This window comes from Sorex fumeus, unplaced genomic scaffold, assembly GCF_029834395.1.
Source record: "Sorex fumeus unplaced genomic scaffold, SorFum_2.1 ptg000075l, whole genome shotgun sequence".
Taxonomy (NCBI): domain Eukaryota; kingdom Metazoa; phylum Chordata; class Mammalia; order Eulipotyphla; family Soricidae; genus Sorex; species Sorex fumeus.
Genome location: NW_026606132.1, coordinates 501,780 through 520,364, shown reverse-complemented (window position 1 = coordinate 520,364; position 18,585 = coordinate 501,780). Strand labels below are relative to the sequence as shown.

General features: G+C 38.3%; 1 protein-coding gene and 1 non-coding gene across 3 annotated transcripts in view; one reads left to right on the top strand and one right to left on the bottom strand.

Annotated features, from left to right (window-relative positions):
* The window catches only part of ENOX2 (ecto-NOX disulfide-thiol exchanger 2), a 388,679-nt gene that overhangs the window by 69,713 nt on the left and 300,381 nt on the right, over positions 1–18,585 (top strand). The window lies entirely within an intron of this gene.
* LOC130038484 (U6 spliceosomal RNA) lies at positions 363–469 on the bottom strand. The gene has a single exon (XR_008794711.1). It is a non-coding gene; the product is annotated as a U6 spliceosomal RNA (small nuclear RNA).

The window sequence follows — 18,585 nt, the reverse complement described above, 5'->3', positions numbered from 1 at the left end:
TGTACTGATATTTCTATGAATCCTATCTTCTAATCTTTCTTTTTTTAGTGGTCACCCAATAGATGTCACTGTGCTTGTGCATCAACCATTTTTTATAATTAGATTCAAGGCACTATCTATTTCAAATGGAATAAATATGTAAATCCTGTAGTATAACAATATATTTTAAGAAACTCTGGGCATATTTATAAATACTATTCCCTTAAGAGAAGCCACCAGCTGCACACAAAGCCAAAACTTACAATTATATATTAATATACTTAGACAACCAAGGACAGTCTTGGGCATTCTTCAAAGCATTACTATTTGCATTTGTTGATCATAGATGTTAACTATGTCAGAGCGATACTTTGATATATTGTAAAAAATTATTTATCCTGCTCTGTTTTTTTGTCATCTTTGCGCAGGGGCTATGCTAATCTTCTCTGTATCATTCGAATTTTATTATATGTGCTGCCGAAGCGAGCACTATCCTGCTTTAAATTAGACTTTATTTTTTTACCTCACTCTGAGATTTCTACCTAGATTTATCTTTCCCTAAATGTGCAAATTTTCTTCATATATAGACAATACAGTTTTGTTCTTTTTTGATTTCTAATGACCTTCTTCCTCTCATTTATTGCTTTTTCCTAAATTTTGTCTTTATGATGCTTTAAGAATATTTTTCTCACTAACTTTTATAACGAAACTGTACATTCTCAATCGGCATCATGACTTTTTGGACATAGTTTCAAGTTTTGAAGTATAGATTCCCTCTGCCTGTCCCTGCCGGTACAACTTTTATAGCTTTAAAGAAGTAAAGTAGGCCAGTATTCACATCGCAAATGGAAGATTTAAGGCAAATCCCCATGAAGCATGGTGGTACAGGGATGCTTTACTGTATGCTTTTTAAAGCATATTCTTAAGAAACTAGATATATAAATCCATATTTGAAAAAACAAATCTTAAATATATTCTGTTATGTGGTGTTTTAAAAGATTGTGTGTACCTGTGCTGGAGTTGGCCACATCAGTGCTGAGCCAAATTATAAAGTCCCACTTTTGATGCAGTCCTAACGCTTGCCGGGGAACCCCTCTGGGAATGGGCACTGGTGGAGGGATGGGTACTTGATCATTGTATGATTAAGACATGATCATGAAAGTTTGTAAACCTGTAACTGTATCTCACGGTGATTCATTAAAAAATTTTAAAAACCAAAAAGATTGTTGTGTGGAATGCTCCTATAATATTGGTAATTATTAGTAATTTCTGTGATCTATAGATTAGATATTATAATAATGCATTTTCATAAAGTGGGGCACACACATCTATTCTATCACCATATAGGGTTTTTTTTTTTTTTTGCTTTTTGGGTCACACCTAGCGATGCACAGGGGTTACTCCTGGCTCTTCACTCAGGAGTTAGTCCTGGCAGTGCTCAGGGGACCATATGGGATGCTGGGAATCGAACCCGGGTCGGTCATGTGCAAGGCAAACGCCCTACCCGCTGTGCTATTGCTCCAGCCCCACTATCACCACATAGGTTTTTAAGGAATGATCCCTTTGTCATATCTGTTTTCTCAGTTTGATCTTTCATGGTCTCCTTTAGCATCCTGTTTCACCAACTTTGTGACTCTGGTCTATTTTTGATGACCATCTCTTATAAATATATCAAAATATGATTATATTACTATATAATGGGAATTAATAGGGAGCAAAATAAGCATATGCATTTCTATGTTTATTCAAGTTTCCTGCTATCCAAGTCAAGCAGGTACAGCCACATTACGTGGGTTTTTTTCCCCTTGAATATTGTTACTTATTCCAAATCATCTTATTTTGTTTTTCAACATGATGTGCTTACTCTATCCACTGCTGAAGTGAAATGGCACCTATCCTAATAGCAGTGAAAATGCTATTGGTTTTATTTGTAATAGAAAGTGGACCCTCTTTTGCTTTTTCACTTTAACACATCTTTCAGTGTTGACAAGTATAATGGTTCTTTTGATTTGTTTTTAAAAGGGCGTGCACTAGTAATCTTATTTTAGCCTTTCATTTTCCCCCTACAATTCTCCCCCTTGGCTTCACTTGCCTCTTTGGGGGAAGATTGCATCTGAGACTTTCTTTCCTTCTACCCTTGTCATGCTTTGCAGACTAGTTTATGGAGAAATACATCAGATGCCTGCTGTGCATTTAAATTCCCCCACTTCCCTGCTCCATTTATGTACAGCAACTGAAAGACAAATAGATGAATACAGGGCCATTTTTGTCAGCTTACGTATTAAGGTGCATACATTACCAAGCATGCATACTGCTAAGTACAAGTTTAATATATGGAAGCAAAAGTGGTAGTATATCAACTTTGTCCACAGAGGAGAAAAAGGGTCATTGTTTATGAGAATTAAGTGGAAGTGTTTCATTCCTTATCAACCAAAGAAATTAAGACTGAGAATTGATCCATCTGGTTCCTGCCCCGGGGACCAGTAGAGATTAGTCCTTGTTTTATTATATCCTTAGTGCTTATTAGTTTTGTTCCTATTTATTATATTATTATTAATTTTTACAATTGCTTCAATAGATACTTTGACTGTTGCTCTTCCACTTCTCTTGATCAGACAGACTAAGGCTGTTTTTCATTTCAAAAGAGATATCCTCTTTTCTTTTCTTTTTTTTAAGGCTATTTCGTATTTTATTGACTAATTGTGTTTGCATGAGATTTCTTTAAATCATTCCAAAAGATGAGGAAGAAAACAAACTTCCATTATCACTTAATACCGCCATGAATCCACAATCCTCTTTTCTTTTCAACTTTTAGTAAGCCCATCCCACCAAACTTTTGTGAAGTTACTGCAATTTGGACTTTTAAAAATAACTTGGGCTGGAGCGATAGCACAGCGGTAGGGCGTTTGCCTTGCACGCAGCCAACATGGCCGACCTGAGTTCGATTCCTCCGCCCCTCTCGGAGAGCCCAGCAAGCTACCAAGAGTATCTCACCTGCACGGCAAAGCCTGGCAAGCTCTCCGTGACGTATTAGATATGCCAAACAGAGTTTCTTTAACCAGTCATCTGTTCTTGGGCATTCAGGTTTCTTCCAGTTTCTGGCTATTGTAAAGAGTGCTGCAATGAACAAACAAGTGCAGATGTCACTTCGACTATACATTTTTGCCTCTCTGGGATATATTCCCAGGAGTGGTATTGCTGGGTCAAATGGGAGCTCAATTTCTAATTTTTTGAGAATCGTCCATACTGTTTTCCAGAAGGGCTGAACCAGTGGACATTCCCACCAACAGTGAAGGAGTGTCCCTTTCTCGCCACATCCACGCCAGCATCGGTTGCTTTTGTTCTTTTGAATGTGGGCCAGTCTCTGAGGTGTGAGATGGTATCTCATTGTGGTTTTGATCTGCATCTCCCTGATGATTAATGATGTAGAGCATTTTCTCATGTGCTTTTTTGCCATTCGGATTTCTTCTTTGAGAAAGTTTCTGTTCATTTCATTGCCCCATTTTTGGATGGGGTTGGATGTTTTCTTCTTGTGGAGTTTAACCAGTATTTTGTATATCCTGGATATCAACCCCTTGTCAGATGTGTATTCGGTGAATATCCTTTCCCATTCTGTAGACTGTCTTTGTATTTTGGTCACTGTTTCTTTGGAGGTGCAGAAGCTTCTTAGTTTAAGATAGTCCCATTTATCTATCTCTGTTTTCACTTGCTCGGCCAGTGGCGTAGCATCTTTGAAGATACCATTAGCTTCAATGTCATGGAGGGTTTTGCCAACTTTATCTTCAATGTACCTTATGGTTTCTGGTCTGATGTTGAGGTCTTTAATCCATTTTGATCTTATTTTTGTACATGGTGTTAGGCAGAGTTCTGAGCCTATTTTTTTGCATGTAGCCGTCCAGTGATGCCAACACAATTTATTAAAGAGGCTTTCCTTACTCCACTTCACATTACTTGCACCTTTATCAAAGATTAGATGAGCATATGATTGAGGAGAGATGTCAGTGTATTCAACCCTGTTCCATTGGTCTGCAGTTCTGCCTTTGTTCCAGTACCATGCTGTTTTAATTATTACTGCTTTGTAGTAGAGTTTGAAGTTCGGGAGGTTGATTCCTCCCATTTTCTTTTTCCCAAGAATTGCTTTCGCTATTCGTGGGGGCTTATCGATCCATATAAATTTCAGGAGTGTTTGCTCCATTTCTTTGAAGAATGTCATGGGTATCCTTATAGGGATTGCATTGAATTTATACAATGCTTTCGGTAGTATTGCCATTTTGACAATGTTAAGTCTCCCGACCCATGAGCAGGGGATATCTTTCCAAGAACAGATGACTGGTTAAAGAAACTTTGGTACATCTACACAATGGAGTACTATGTAGCTGTTAGAAAAGAGGAAGTCATGAAATTTACATACAAGTGGTACAATATGGAAAGTATCATGCTAAGCGAAATGAGTCAGAAAGAGAGGGATAGACATAGAAAGATTGCATTCATCTGGGGGATATAAAGTAACAAAGTATGAGATTAATACCCAAGAATAGCTGAGATCAGCACCAGGAGGATTACTCCATAACTTAGAGGCCAGCCGGGTATCCTAGAGGAAAGGGCAGTTCAGATAGAGAAGGGAGCACCAAATAAAGGATGTTTGGAGGATCCTCCCAGGAGGGGAGATGCATGTCGAAAGTAGACTATGGACTGAACATGTTTGCCACTCAATGCCTCTTTTGCAGACCACAACACCCAAAAGGAGAAAGAGAACACAGGGGATTGCCCTGCCACAGAGACAGGGGGGATGGGGGGATGGGGGTGGGAGGGATATTATCCATGGTGGTGGAAAATGGGCACTGGTGGAGGGATGGGTATCTGATCATTGTATAATTGAAACCAAAGCACAAAAAATTGTAAATCTACAACTTTAAAAAAAATAAAATAAAATAAAGGGGGAAAAAAAAATATGCCAAACAGAGTAACAAGACTGACAATGTTACTGGGCCCGCTTGGGCAAATCGATGAATAACGGGAGGACCGTGACCGTGACTGGTCCTCTCTTTCCCCTCATACATTTCCCCTGTTCTGACTTTTATAAAGTAATTTGGGGAATTTTGTTACTAGATAGAGTTTTAATATTGTGACTTTCTTAAAATTAGTTCTCTGAGAACAACCGTCATTTCTTTATAAAAGGAAAGAAATGGAATTGGAAGGATTTCAGTTTACAGGAAATGTATCAATACCTCAGTTCCTCTCACTCTCCCTCCCTCTATTTCTTCCTCTTTGCCATTGCTCACTCCCTCTCCCTATTCTTCTTCTAGGTACACACACACATACATACACGGAGACACTCTCTGTGTCTGTCTGTCTGTCTCTCTCACACATAGGAATGGAAGCAGAAGTATTGAAACAGACTTGCGGAATAAGAATCGAAAATATTAAGGAAACAGTAAGTTAGATAATTTCTAAGATGTACGGGACAGCAAAGATTGTCCATACTTCCCCTCATTATTTAGGAGGGGACTGTGGGGGTGCTAAGAATTAAGCTCTAAATTGACTGACTTCTCTGCTGTTTTGTTCCCTCATCCCAATCTCCGTTGAAGGCAGTGATTGTGAGGATTAAGAGCACAGCATCAGGAAACAGAGAGATAATAAAGTATTAAGTCACATGACTTACTTGTGGCTGGCCAGAGTTAGATCCCCAACGTCACATGGTCCACCAGAATCATTGCATTTGGAGACTCCTAAGCACCACAGTGGTGACTCTGCACTGCCGGAACTGATTGAACAGTACCATAACCTCAGACCCTCACATTAAACTGTTGGCCAGGTTGTCCAAATATTGCAGAGAGGGTCCTCCAAGCCTCCTGAGCACTGTGTTAGAGATTTCTTTCTCCCTATCCCCTGGAAAAAAAGAAAAAGGCATACAGCATCACAGTCCTGGATCTGCCACCTGTTCATTCATTTAATTAATCAACATATTTATTGACAATTATGTGCTAGACTCTACTGGGAAATATTGAGGCAGAAAAACAGATAATCGTGATATAAATTGAAATGCTGTTTCCATAGCATATGTAGGATGTTAACAGAGCATCTAAGAGGTACTACACAACTGAGGTTCAGGTGTCTTCCTCTTTGAGATTACGCCTGGCAAAGTGGGCCACAGTCTTCCAAACTGATGTTAAAATATATCCAAATCCCTAAGACAAGAGTTCAGTGTGGCTCGAAATCTCTTAAGAGTAGTTAAGGGTGTGTTAAAGAGCTAAGAGGGCTGTAGAGTGTGGATGCAACTGTGGAGATAAGCATGAGCCAGATCCAACGGACCTTATATATCCAATTATGGATTTTAAAAATATTTTCCTATGTAATAAAAATAGAGAAGCAACTGAAGAGTTAAGTCAGGGACTGCCATAATTATATTTGCACTCAAAAAGCACAACAACAAAAATGCCAAAGCCTCATTAAAAAATGGAAAGAGGTGATCAGCAGACAGTTCCACAAAGAAGATATATGGAAGGCAGGTAGGCATATAAAAATATTCATTATGACTTATTATCAGGAAAATGCATACCAAATGACAATGAAATGTCATTTCACACTAGTGAGAAAGGTATATAGAAAAAAGACTGATCTCATACCATGTTTTTATATCCCACAAATGAATGCAGTCGTTCTGTGCCTGTCCCTCTCCTGACTCATTTCACTCAACATGATACTCTACATGCACATTCATTTATAAGCAAATTTGTGACTTTATTTTTCTTGGTGGCTGCATAGTATTCCATTATACATGCACCATGGGAACTTTATTCAGTTGACTGTTCTCAGCTACCTTGAGTGTTTCCAGATTCTGGCTTTTGTGAATAGTGCTGCAGTTAACATAGAAGTGTAGATGCTGTGGCAGACCAGGGGTTGTGGGGATTGGCAGGAGGGAAACTGGGGACATTGGTGGTGGGAAATGTGTACTGGTGAAGGGACAGCTGTTAAAACATTGTATGATTGAAACCCAGTCATGAGCAAGTTTGTAACTGCATCTCATGGTGATTTCATTAAAAAAAAAACTGGAAGCAACAGTGTTAGTGGTATGATGTGGTGGAAAAAGAGCCACCTCATTCACTGTTGGTGGAAATACCATCTGGTTCAGCCTCTATGAAAACAATATATAGATATCTCAAAAAAAGTGAAAATAAACTTTTCCATATGATCCAGCAGTTCCACTTCTTGGCATCTACCCCAAACAACAAAAAAATTCATTCAGTATGTGTGTGTGTGTGTGTGTGTGTGTGTGTGTGTGTGTGTGTGTGTTCATTGCAGCACTTAGTACAATACCAGGATACGGAAAAAATCTAAATGTCCAATGACAGATAAATGCATAACAAATTCATGGTATGTATTCATAGTGGAATACTGTATAGCTATATGAAAAGATGATATTTTGGTGTTAGTTACAACTTAGATGGAACCAGAGGGAAACATGTTAAGTGAAATAAGTCAGAGGGAAAAAGACAAATATTGAATGATCTCATTCCTCTGGGGTGGCGAAAAAACAAGGGAATAGACAACATTGAACCATGACAACCCTTGATATTGAATTATAAAACTAAAATTACCATAAAGTGGGAGTGGTGGAATGAAGAAGTGGACTAGATGTAGCATAAACATAAGGATATTGGTGGAGGATTATGTGTATTTAGGTGGTGGGAGGTACAGTAACTCCGTGCATCAAAACCATATACATTAACTAGATTGTAAAATGTTCTCTAAACTGTAGTAATTTAAAAAGTAAAAATACAAGGTGAAGATAAATAAGTTAATAAAGAACAAATTGATGCTATTTCATGTCTTTTAGTATTTTCTTTAAATTCGTCATGCCATCTTCTGATTTCTTACCATTTAAAAAGGAGCAAATAAACCAAAGAAATTATTCCATAGGAAATAGTTTCACAGATTTCCAATACTTGTGTCTGATATTAATAAATGATGGATTTTGTTTTAAAGCCCCCATAGTTCTCTATCTCTTTCTCTACTGTGTTTAAGATGTGTATCTACCCAGAATGCATAATGCCCCAGGCAGTACTAAATTAGCACTATAGGTGTATTCAGACCAGCCTGGCTGGGGATAAAAGAGGCAATAAGACTGGCTTTAGACCCTTGATTGAGGAGCCAGCTTTGTAATACCCAGCTTAGTAATTATGGCGGCTTTATGTTTGCATGCATGAACCTTAGTTAAGCTTTGTCATAGGTTTTCACAAACAGCTGGGGCTTTTGGTCTATGAAGACATTAATTTGTGTCTCCAGGGGCTATGCATAAATCAAACTGGAAAAGAGGGGAGGAGGAGTGATTTTCTTTGTCTGAATCCCAGCTCCCTGTTAACTGTTTAATTGAGGAGAAGGAAAGAGCCCTATGACAATTACTGAATTAGGGATGCACTATTATCTTCTGCTTGATGTATTCTTGCTTTGTATATTTATGCTGAGAAAGGCAGTAAACCCTGTCTCCCCTCAGAAGGCCCAGCTTTGTTGACCTTCAACAGATATGTAGACTCAGATTTCACAGTTCCTGTTATGTCAAAGGGAGGCTTAATGTTGGTGGTGATGGTTGTTAATTTAAACTTTGGACTTCTTTACTTCCCATCTGCTATGTAGTGGCCTCTCAGTCACAGTTCAGGGATAACGGCAAGAATCCCACCTGGGGAAAGCAGAATAATGACATAGGCCTTTGGAAATTCTGCTGTTTCCTCCTCTGTAGCCACATAGAATATTATTGCAAAAGAACTTCAACATCCTGAAGGCAATTGTCATGTTAATGATGGGAGTAAGCCTGAATTAACTTCTCTGATCTTTCAAATATCAGCATTAATGGTGCTATTGGTGAGCCCAGGTTTCCCTGGCCACCATTCTTTTGCATTCATCTTTTAGCTATTGCATGAATTCAACTGAAGAAAGTCAAAATGCCAAAATACAGGAAATGGAAGTACTTCAAAGTATTCTTCTATCCTGTTTGCCTTCTTTTTGAATCTGATGGAAAAACAGGTGATAGTAAGCAAAATGTTATCTGAAAAGTAAGTTAGGCGCTACTGCCTAATGTGTGCATGGGCGCATGTGTGTGTGCTAGAAATAGAGAGAATTTACTAAGCATTCTTAACATTCAAAAGGATTAAATTCTTTTTAAAATTGTCTTTTTCAAGTACCAGAATTTGTAGCCCAGACTCAATATTGTATTTCTTTTGTAAGGATCTAAAAAGAATCAGGTTTTATCCATGTTTTCTGAGACAGTTTTTGGGTTATTATATTAAGCAATGTTGACTCTTAAGACTTCTTTTGGATAATCTATCTATAGCTTTCATAGGAATACAGTAAGTGCTTTGATTGCTTTCTTAGAGGACTGCTTTTGACTTTCCAAAAGATAAGCCTTTACATCAGACCCCTGCACTCACTGGCAAAAGGCATTGTTTTATAGTACTTTAAACTACTACTTTAAGATTGAAATTAATAGCATAAATTTAAACATGCATACCGATGTAAGATTAAATGTTTATATATTTTTGGTTATAAATGTTTTTCAGGATTTCTCACAGCATATTACTAAGTTGAGCTGTGAGGAACATGGTGTCTACTAAAGGTTAGGGCTCAAACCTGTGGTTAATATAAAAACTATATTGCTCATTGCAGCTTCTCTGTTGTACCCCAATTTTAGTTGTTGAACTCTTTCTTTTAGCTTGGGTATATAATGATACTGTTTATAAAACACTATTCAATTGCTGCTTAAAAGAATATAACTAGGAATTGGGAGAAAAATATTTAATACCGTTCTCTATTAAAATCACTAAAGTAATTTTAAAATCCCACTTTATTTGAACTATTGCTTATCATTAACTTATTTGAAAGTAAATATAGAGTGGAAAATATAAATAATTCGCCAGAAGCAAAAGAATAGAGCTATACATCACTGGACTTAGTAGCGACACATTGAAATTTACTCAGTCCTTTTGTTTTACAGTTGAGCAGTCTATAAAATTCAGATAGGTTTAATGACTTATTTAGGATCATACACTATCATATACTCTACACTAGTGGTTTTCTATCTCAAATTCTGTCTGTAACTCTTAGTTATCTGAATATTCTATGCTTCTATTTTTGTTGTAGGGACCACACCTAGCAATGCTAAGGGGTTACTCCTCTCTCTGTACTCAGAGATTACTCCTGGAAGGCTTCGGGGGAACATATGGCATACCAGGGATTAGACCCAGGTCAGCCACATGCAATTAAAAACCCTACCTATTACTCTAGCCCCTCAGTGTTCTGTAATTCTTCCAGAAAAGTGAAAAGATAGAAACTGAACTCAGGCATTTCACTATCAAAACATGTACTTTATAGGGGCCAGAGAGAAAGTACAGTGGACAGGGCACTTGCCATGGATGCAGCCAACCAGGGTTCAATTCCCAGCACTCCGTATGGTTCTTTGAGCTATGCCAGGAATGACCTCTGAGTTCAGAGCCAGGAGTAAGCCCTGAGCTCCACTGAGGGTAGCTGAAAAACCAAGAAGCACTCCACCTTTTTATATGTCTAGAGATAATGATACTAACCAAGATTAAAATTATTCTTATTTTAATTCAAGTATCTTGTTTTGGAAAGCAATTGGAGCAATTCCCGGACTGTCTCAGGTGCCGTATGCCCTGTTCAGCCAAATCCCCAGGTATGTGAATTGAGTATCAGAGACACACCCTCCCACCAACTTCCTTTTGGACCTGGCCTCCAGGAATTGCTATATGTCTTTGCACAGTTTCAACAGGGAATGAAGAGAGCATCAATCAGCTGGTCTCTCCAGAGAGCTCCCAATCACTGGGCAGGTACAAGTGGTGAATTGGAAAAACTCAACCCCCCAGACTGCAACAAACACAATAGATAAACAGTAAAGAACACCACCACACTTAGTGAGCAAAAATAGTAGCTCTGAATACTCAGTCAGTACTAAACCGTTATATAACCTGACAGATAAGGACTTTAGATAAGGAAATTTTGACATTATTCAGTGAAGTCTCTATTAAAATGCCTTTGGAATTTTTCAAAGAAATATATCAAACAATTTTGTAATTCATATAGAATAATAACACCTCTTCACAAGTAGCTAAAATAATTCTAGCAAGGACCTGGAGTGATAGCACAACTGGTAGGGCATTTGTCTCACACGTGGCCGACCCAGGTTCAATTCTTAGCATCATGTATGGTCTCCCAAGCACTGCCAGGAGTAATTCCTGAGTGCATGAGCCAGGAGTAACCCCTGTGCATCACTGGGTGTGACCCATAAAGCCAAAAAAAAATTCTAGTGGAAAATATGGTGGGAGGCATTGCTTTCCACAACTTCAAATTGTACTACAAAGCTATAATAAAAGTGTGGTATTGGTATTGAAATAAGGATAGACTCTCATATCAATGAAATATAATTGAAAAATCTAGGGACAGAACCTCAGTAATATGGACAGCTAATTTCCGATAAAGGAGCATAAAGTATGAAGTGGAACAAGGAATGCCTCTTCAACAAATGTATCACTTGTATCATTTGTCATCCCATTGCTTCATTGATTTGCTAGAGTGGGTGCCAGTAAAGTCTCCATTCATCCCTATTGTGTGCTAGTGTAGCCCAATGATGTCTACTCACTCCAGGAACATGAAGAGCCTCAAACTGTTCGTTCAGCATTTTGACGAAGAAGTTTGACCATCTTGTAGGTGGATGGCCACACATTCTCTTGGCATCCCGTGGAATCTAGTCGGTCACAGCTCTAGTCCAGCGGCCATCTCTAAATCACATTACATGTCTGGCCCATCTGATTTTCGATGCCTTGGCAAACAAACAGCATCCCTGATTCTTGATCATGGACAGAGGTTGGAGCTCTGAATTCCTTTTCTCACTTGAGTGAAACATGATATTCCAAGCATAGCTCTTTCGATTCCTCTTTGGGATACCCGAATAGCGTTCTCCTGTTTTCGTAGGGCCCAGGTCTCTGAGGCGTATGTTAGTGCAAAAATTGTGGAGTCGAAAAGATGTGCCCGGAGCTGGAGGTTCTTCATCTTCTTAATCACTTCATTGATGCTCTTGAAGGCATTCCACACCACTCTCTTCCTCCTGCGCAGTTCAGGTGCCAGGTTGTTCATCATGTTGAGTTCTTGACCTAGGTACACATTACTGTGCATTTGGACATGTTTGTTCCATTGAGAGCAACTGGATTGTCAAGAAATAGTCCATTCAACAAATGGTGATGGGAAAATGGTCACCACATGCAAAAAAGTAAAATCAAAATGGATTAAAGATCTTGATATCAGGCCCAATTACATGTTATATATTGAAGGAAACATAGGCAGAACTCTCTGTGACATTGAAGCTAAAAGTGTCTTTAAGGAGTTTATGCCATTGACTAATGAAATAAGCAAAGATAAAGAAATGGGACTACATTCTATTAAGAATCTTCTGTACCTCAAAGGAAGTGATGGAAAGCCATCACACATAGTGGACTCAGAGACACTTTGGCAGTCATGCCTCCCAGTAGCAATGAGATTCACTGCATTGTGTATGCATCACAATCTGCTAAGAAACCAGATTCCTAGGAAAAAGGTACTGGAGCTGGTCATTACAACTGTCCTGATTTAAAAAACAACTTGAAGTTTTGATGGGATCGATCACTTATTAACCTGTGGGCTAGGTAAAAGGAAATCAATGAGCAAAAGAATTCACGGTGATAAGAGAATATACCTAATCCCTGTCTTGTCCACATATACCTTTCCAAAATTAAAGAAGCTTTAATCTGAAGTGCACTTTACTCTGTCTGGTGTAGTTTGATCATGTCTTTGAAATGATATTTTCCTTCTCAGGTATTACGTTGTAAGGAAGAGACTTGAGTGCTAGAATAAAGAAAAGATGATAGTTAAGTATTGGAAAACTGCGTTATATTTTTAAAAGATTAGAAATTAGGACATATAATACCTGAACCAAAATAAGTGTGAACCTGAAGATGGGGAAGGGAGCTGATATATTTTTAAGAAACTACTGTGTTCCGGGCTCTTTGCATTTATCACCTTCCTTCTTCCTTTCTTCGAAACAACTGATTTTAATATAGAGTAGAGATAGAACACACAGCTTTAAAGTTGATGCTTTTGGTAAGAGTTACTGAGAGGCCAGTACGTTTCGTCCTTTGTTAACTTTCAGCACTCATCTCCCATCTCGAGTGATCCCTCTAACATTGATTTAGTGGTTCCTTCTCTATCCCAAATGCCTTCTCCCTCAGCCTTTAGCCAGGCTTCCAATCATGGACCAATCTCCTAGTCCTTGTCTCTACTGTTCTTGGGTGTTAGTCTCAAACTACATTGTTTTATATTCCACAAATGAGTGCAGCTATTCTATGTATGTCCCTCTCTTTCTGACTTATTTCACTTAGCATGATACTCTCCATGTCCATCCACTTATAAGCAAATCTCATGACTTGAACTTTGAAAACTGGTCTCTGATAGGAAACTTACCATGGAGCTTGGGGGCAGATGGCAGGGAGATAGAATGTAGAGAATGTTGGGATAGTGGTGGAGGGAAGTGGACACTCCAGTGGAGGGTGTGGTGGGTGTGGTGCTGTCATGTTTTATGTCTAACATGAACTGTATTATTAACCATCGTGCCCAAAATACAATCTTCTATTTGACTTATTCAAACAAGCATACAGTACACTTGAGAGCCTATTTCAGCTCTAAAATTCTGTTAATCTACATGGGCACATCTATGTGTTAGTAAGAACCTTTGTTCTTTATAAGCCTTTTGTGGACTTGTCAAGTGTATAGACCTCATATGATAGACAGGCTTATTTCTGTTATGTAGATGAACTGTTGGCACAGGAGAAATAGAAATGAATGCCCTGGTCCACCAAAAGGAGAGAAGCCATTCTAAATTTCGTCGATTGCATGAGCAAATTTAGAAAAACTGGACAAGGTGAAAAGAAATTCATTAATGACAACTGATTAGCCTGTAGATTTCTCTTTTATAATTGTAGTAGTTTACAATCCATCTGAATTTAATAAATTTAATATGCACTTTCAAATTCCAGCTCTCATTTAAAAAATAATCCCTTGCATTAACCTGCCATATAGTTCACCTATTTCCGATCTTGTCATTTATCTATTCATTTAGACCTCTTTGTATTTCTAATATTAGCCAATTACAGGAGCCATCTGTGATTTGTATAGCATTCTCAGTGAGCACAAAGGGTTTCATTTAATTTAAAAATATAAATGTATTATGCCATGAGGAAAATAAGCCACAGATATAGCTAAAAAGTAACCCTATCTCCCTCTTTTAAAGGTGTTCTTTGGCTACCTTTCTAAAATAAAGTGTTTCAGGAGAAAAATGAGCTATTTAGGAATTTCAGTACTGTCACTGGTAGAAGTGAGATGACATTATCATTAACCTCCTTTGCTCAGTGACTCTTAAGAGAATTGGAAAGGCAGCTAAAATCGTGACTTATCACTACTTCCTATGACAAAAAAATGATAGCAGGTGGTCACTTGGGTAAGCCATAGGGCAGAGAATAGCTAGTCAAGAAAGCTCTAGGGGAAAATACAAACCTAAAAGCTTCGAACTTTTTAATAATATGCTTCTCAAATGGTCTGAAATATCCATAGCAGGCCAACTGAGTTTGTGAATGTGTGTATTCTTTCTGGAGACTCAGTGATCAGTTTGACAAAGGCTCAAAATTAGTCTGCCTTCATTGATTGTGAATTCTTGTGCCTGCCATAGTTGCTTGAAGTTTTCTTAATTAAATTCCCAAATGCTCAGTTTTCTAGAGAACAAAGTTCTCTAGCTGTTATAATTCACAGCTCGCCTTTCCTCAATTCAACTTTAGTTAAATTCTATGATATTTCAGGAAAAAAATGTATGAGGCTTATATTATATTAGGATTATTTTTTATTGACCTACCTGAGACCTTTGATTTAGTCAGTCATCCATAAGTACTTTATTCAGAAATTCTATGATTCTAGGCTTAGCATTTACCCTATAAAAATCGTTCTCTCTCCATTTAGTTTTTACCAACTTACCCTCGACCTGAGGTCCAAGATACATGGAGAGAGATTGTCATTTTTAGTGAAGATTAAGTGAAATTTCTCTTTGGCTGACGATGAAGGAGAGTTCAAAGACGATGCTGGCAGCTCCATTTACTATCACAAAAGGTTCTTCTTTTGAAGTAGTTTTCCTCATTCTAGTAGATATACTTTTGTCAGGGTTATGCTTTTTAGGTGAATTTATTCTTCCAGTTACTTTCAGTATATGGTATCCTAAGGTCAAAATATTCCTAGTTATTCATGTTTAATAACTTATTTCAGTAGAGTAATAGAATACTAGAGTTAAAAGGGATGCTATGGAAACTTTACTGTGACATTCTTACTTTATAGATAGGAAAACTGAGGCCCAGAGGACTTAAGTGACAAATCTGAAAACATATAAGTAACTAGTATCAGAACCCAGAATAGAATAATGATATTAGGGCTCTTGCACAGGTGCTTTTTCTACTATGTGTACTCCTGTTCCATGTGTAGTTAATTTGTTTGGCATTTATCTGTTATAATTGTACATATATTACATAGATATATGATATATATTCTATTAGTGATGATAGCACAGTGGTAGGGCGTTTGCCTTGCGTGTGGCTGGCCCGGCAAACCCGGGTTGGTTCGTCCACCCCGCTCGGAGAGTCCAACTAGCTACTGAGAGTATCTCGCCCGCACAGCAAAGCCTGGCAAGCTACCTGTGGCATATTCGATATGCCAAACACAGTAACAAAAAGTCTCTCAATGGAGACATTACTGGACCTGCTTGAGCAAATTGATGAACAACGGGAGGACAGTGATAACATAAAAGTACAGACCTGAATTTTGACCTTATTGTGTGAATTTATACATCTAGCTTAGTTTTGAGGCTCTATTGCCTTATATATATAAAACTGAGTTAATAAAACAACTCCTTCCTTCCTTCCTTCCTTCCTTCCTTCCTTCCTTCCTTCCTTCCTTCCTTCCTTCCCATCCCTCCGTGCTCTTCACCTCTCTTCCTCCTCTTTTTCTCTCTGTTCCTCTCCACCCTTTTCTTTCTCTTCCCCTCCACTTCCCTCCCTTTCCCTTCCTTTCCTTTCTCTGCACTGGGCTGTGCTCAGGGCTTATTCCTGTGCTTAGGGATCATTCCTGGAAGTACTTGGGAAACCATATTCAGTGCGAAGAATCAAACTGGGATTAGCTGCATGCATGGCATGTGCCTTAACTGCTGTACTATCTCTCCAACCCTTTTCTTTAAAAAAAGAAGTAAACTTATCTTTGGGATTAAAACAGTTTCAATTTGTTTTCTATTTCTGGTGGGGTAGAAAAAATGGAGAGTGAGGAAAATGGAGAAATTTCTTATAACATTTTATTTGACAACCATAATCACTTTTAAGATTTCTTGTTTGCCTTTGTGGTTTCAGAAACTTAAAACTACACAAGAACCCAGAAATACTGAGCACAATTATTTTAAAGAACAGCCTGCAGAATTTCATAGGAGGCAACAGTATAAATAGGCAATCAGAGTCGTCTGAAGACAGGTTGCCTGACCCCAGATGCTTTCATTTTCAAGTCATCTTTGATGATTCTGATTTTTTTAAAAAATAGATGATTTAAGTTGATCCCTACTCTTTCACATTTACAGCTATTTTCCTTTTCTCAGCCTAGCTGAGAAATGGTTTTCAAGAAAATAAAAGAAAACTGCAAAATACACAAAAGATTAGAGAAAAGTTAAGAAAAGGGTTTGTAAATGGAGCTAGAGACTCAGCTAAGGGTGTAAAAAAAAGACCAATCAGTAATATTCAAAGGCAGACACTAAAACCCAGTGCCCTGGTGATTTTGGTCAAATTGCTGTCTTCAGGATCTAATGAAGAGATGCAGACATTGTAAGGAGAGCTCTGTTCATTAAGGATAATTCCAAATAAAGGGGATGTGTCTGAAGAGATCTGAGAGAGGATTGCCGGCAGATGAAAGACAGCATCAAGCCTAGACTTAGGAGTGAAAGTGAAGTATAGGAACATCAAAAGCAAGAGGAAGATAGAGGCCCAAAGGTTGAATTCCATGGAGAAAAGAGGAGTAAACAAAAGGAAATGGAACTAGCACAAACTATGTGGCTATTGCAGAATTGACTGTAACTTATCCTAATAACTGTTGGTAAGGATGTGAACTATTGAGAGTAGGGCTTATTGTCTGTTTCTTCACTGACGCCAAGCACCAAGAGACATCCGGTGCCCACCGTAGGTATTTACTACATATTTGCATATTTGTGGAATGAATGAACTACATTTAAATTACTTTAAGATTTTTACACACAGAGTAAAGATAACTGTACTAGAATTGCTGCCATGTGCTGTATAATATAAAGGAGAGAAAAAGGTGAAAAGCCTTAAACATAAAATGAAAACAAGCACCTTGGAGACGTGGGCTCAGAGAAAGCATGACTAATGGAAGTCTTTAGAGAGTATTCTATTTGTCACAATTATTCAGCAGGAAATTGCCTTTATATTCAGATCCTCTTCCCTTAGGCCGTGAGGCGCTCTATTCTGAAATTAGGTGGGAGGGAAGTCTGAAACTCATGTTGCTCTGGGGAAACTTCATTTGTCATCTCACTGCTACTGATAGCCTATAACAATTTTTATCCACTGACTGATAAGAACCAAAAGGCATCAGAAAGTTTTCTCTCCACCTTATTCCCTTAAGCTCATTGAAATCTGTACCATTCCTCTGTAGACCTGTCATGTCAGCTTCTAGAGTTGTGCCTGGTATCTAACAGGCATTCAAATATTTGTTGAGTGAGTGACCTTTTCTAATTCCTAATCATGCAGTTTCAAAAGATCACTCAGTGTGTTGGGCTCCTTTCTACAATCCCCCAGAGAATGGATGGCCATACCAGGAGGGCAAATTATGAGGATTCTGGAGGAAAAGGATGCAAAATAATTATGCCTTCATATATTCCCTAGTTCTGACACAATGTAGAGGAATTCCCTAAGTGTATCATGTAACTACAACTCCAAATAATCATGTAAAACAGCTTTTTAAAATGTGCAATGGTAAGGATCAAGAAAGTTCATCACTTTTCTTCTAAGGCAAAATAAAAATTTAATGTTGCATGTATCTGCCATTAGGTTATGATTACTGGTATTTGGGGACAGCCTGTTAAAACATATGTCTTTCTTGTGTTTGTCTAGCCATCAATTACTGAGTTTTGCCTAGATCTGTAATTCAAGACTTCTTCACTCTTAATCCCAAAAGTATTTGACCATGCACAGCAGAGCCTGGCAAGCTACCCGTGGCATATTTGATATGCCAAAAACAGTAACAATAACGGGTCTCGTTCCCCTGACCCTGAAAGAGCCTCCAATACGGCAGCGCTGGGAAGGATGAGTAAGGAGAGGCTGCTAAAATCTCAGGGCTGGGACAAATGGAGACCTTACTGGCGCCCGCTGAAGCAAATCGATGAACAAATGGGATGACAGTGATACAGTGATTTGACTATAGTCAATATTTTGCCAGAATGGGGTTGTATGTGAATGCAGACCTCTCTCTACAGGATGAAAG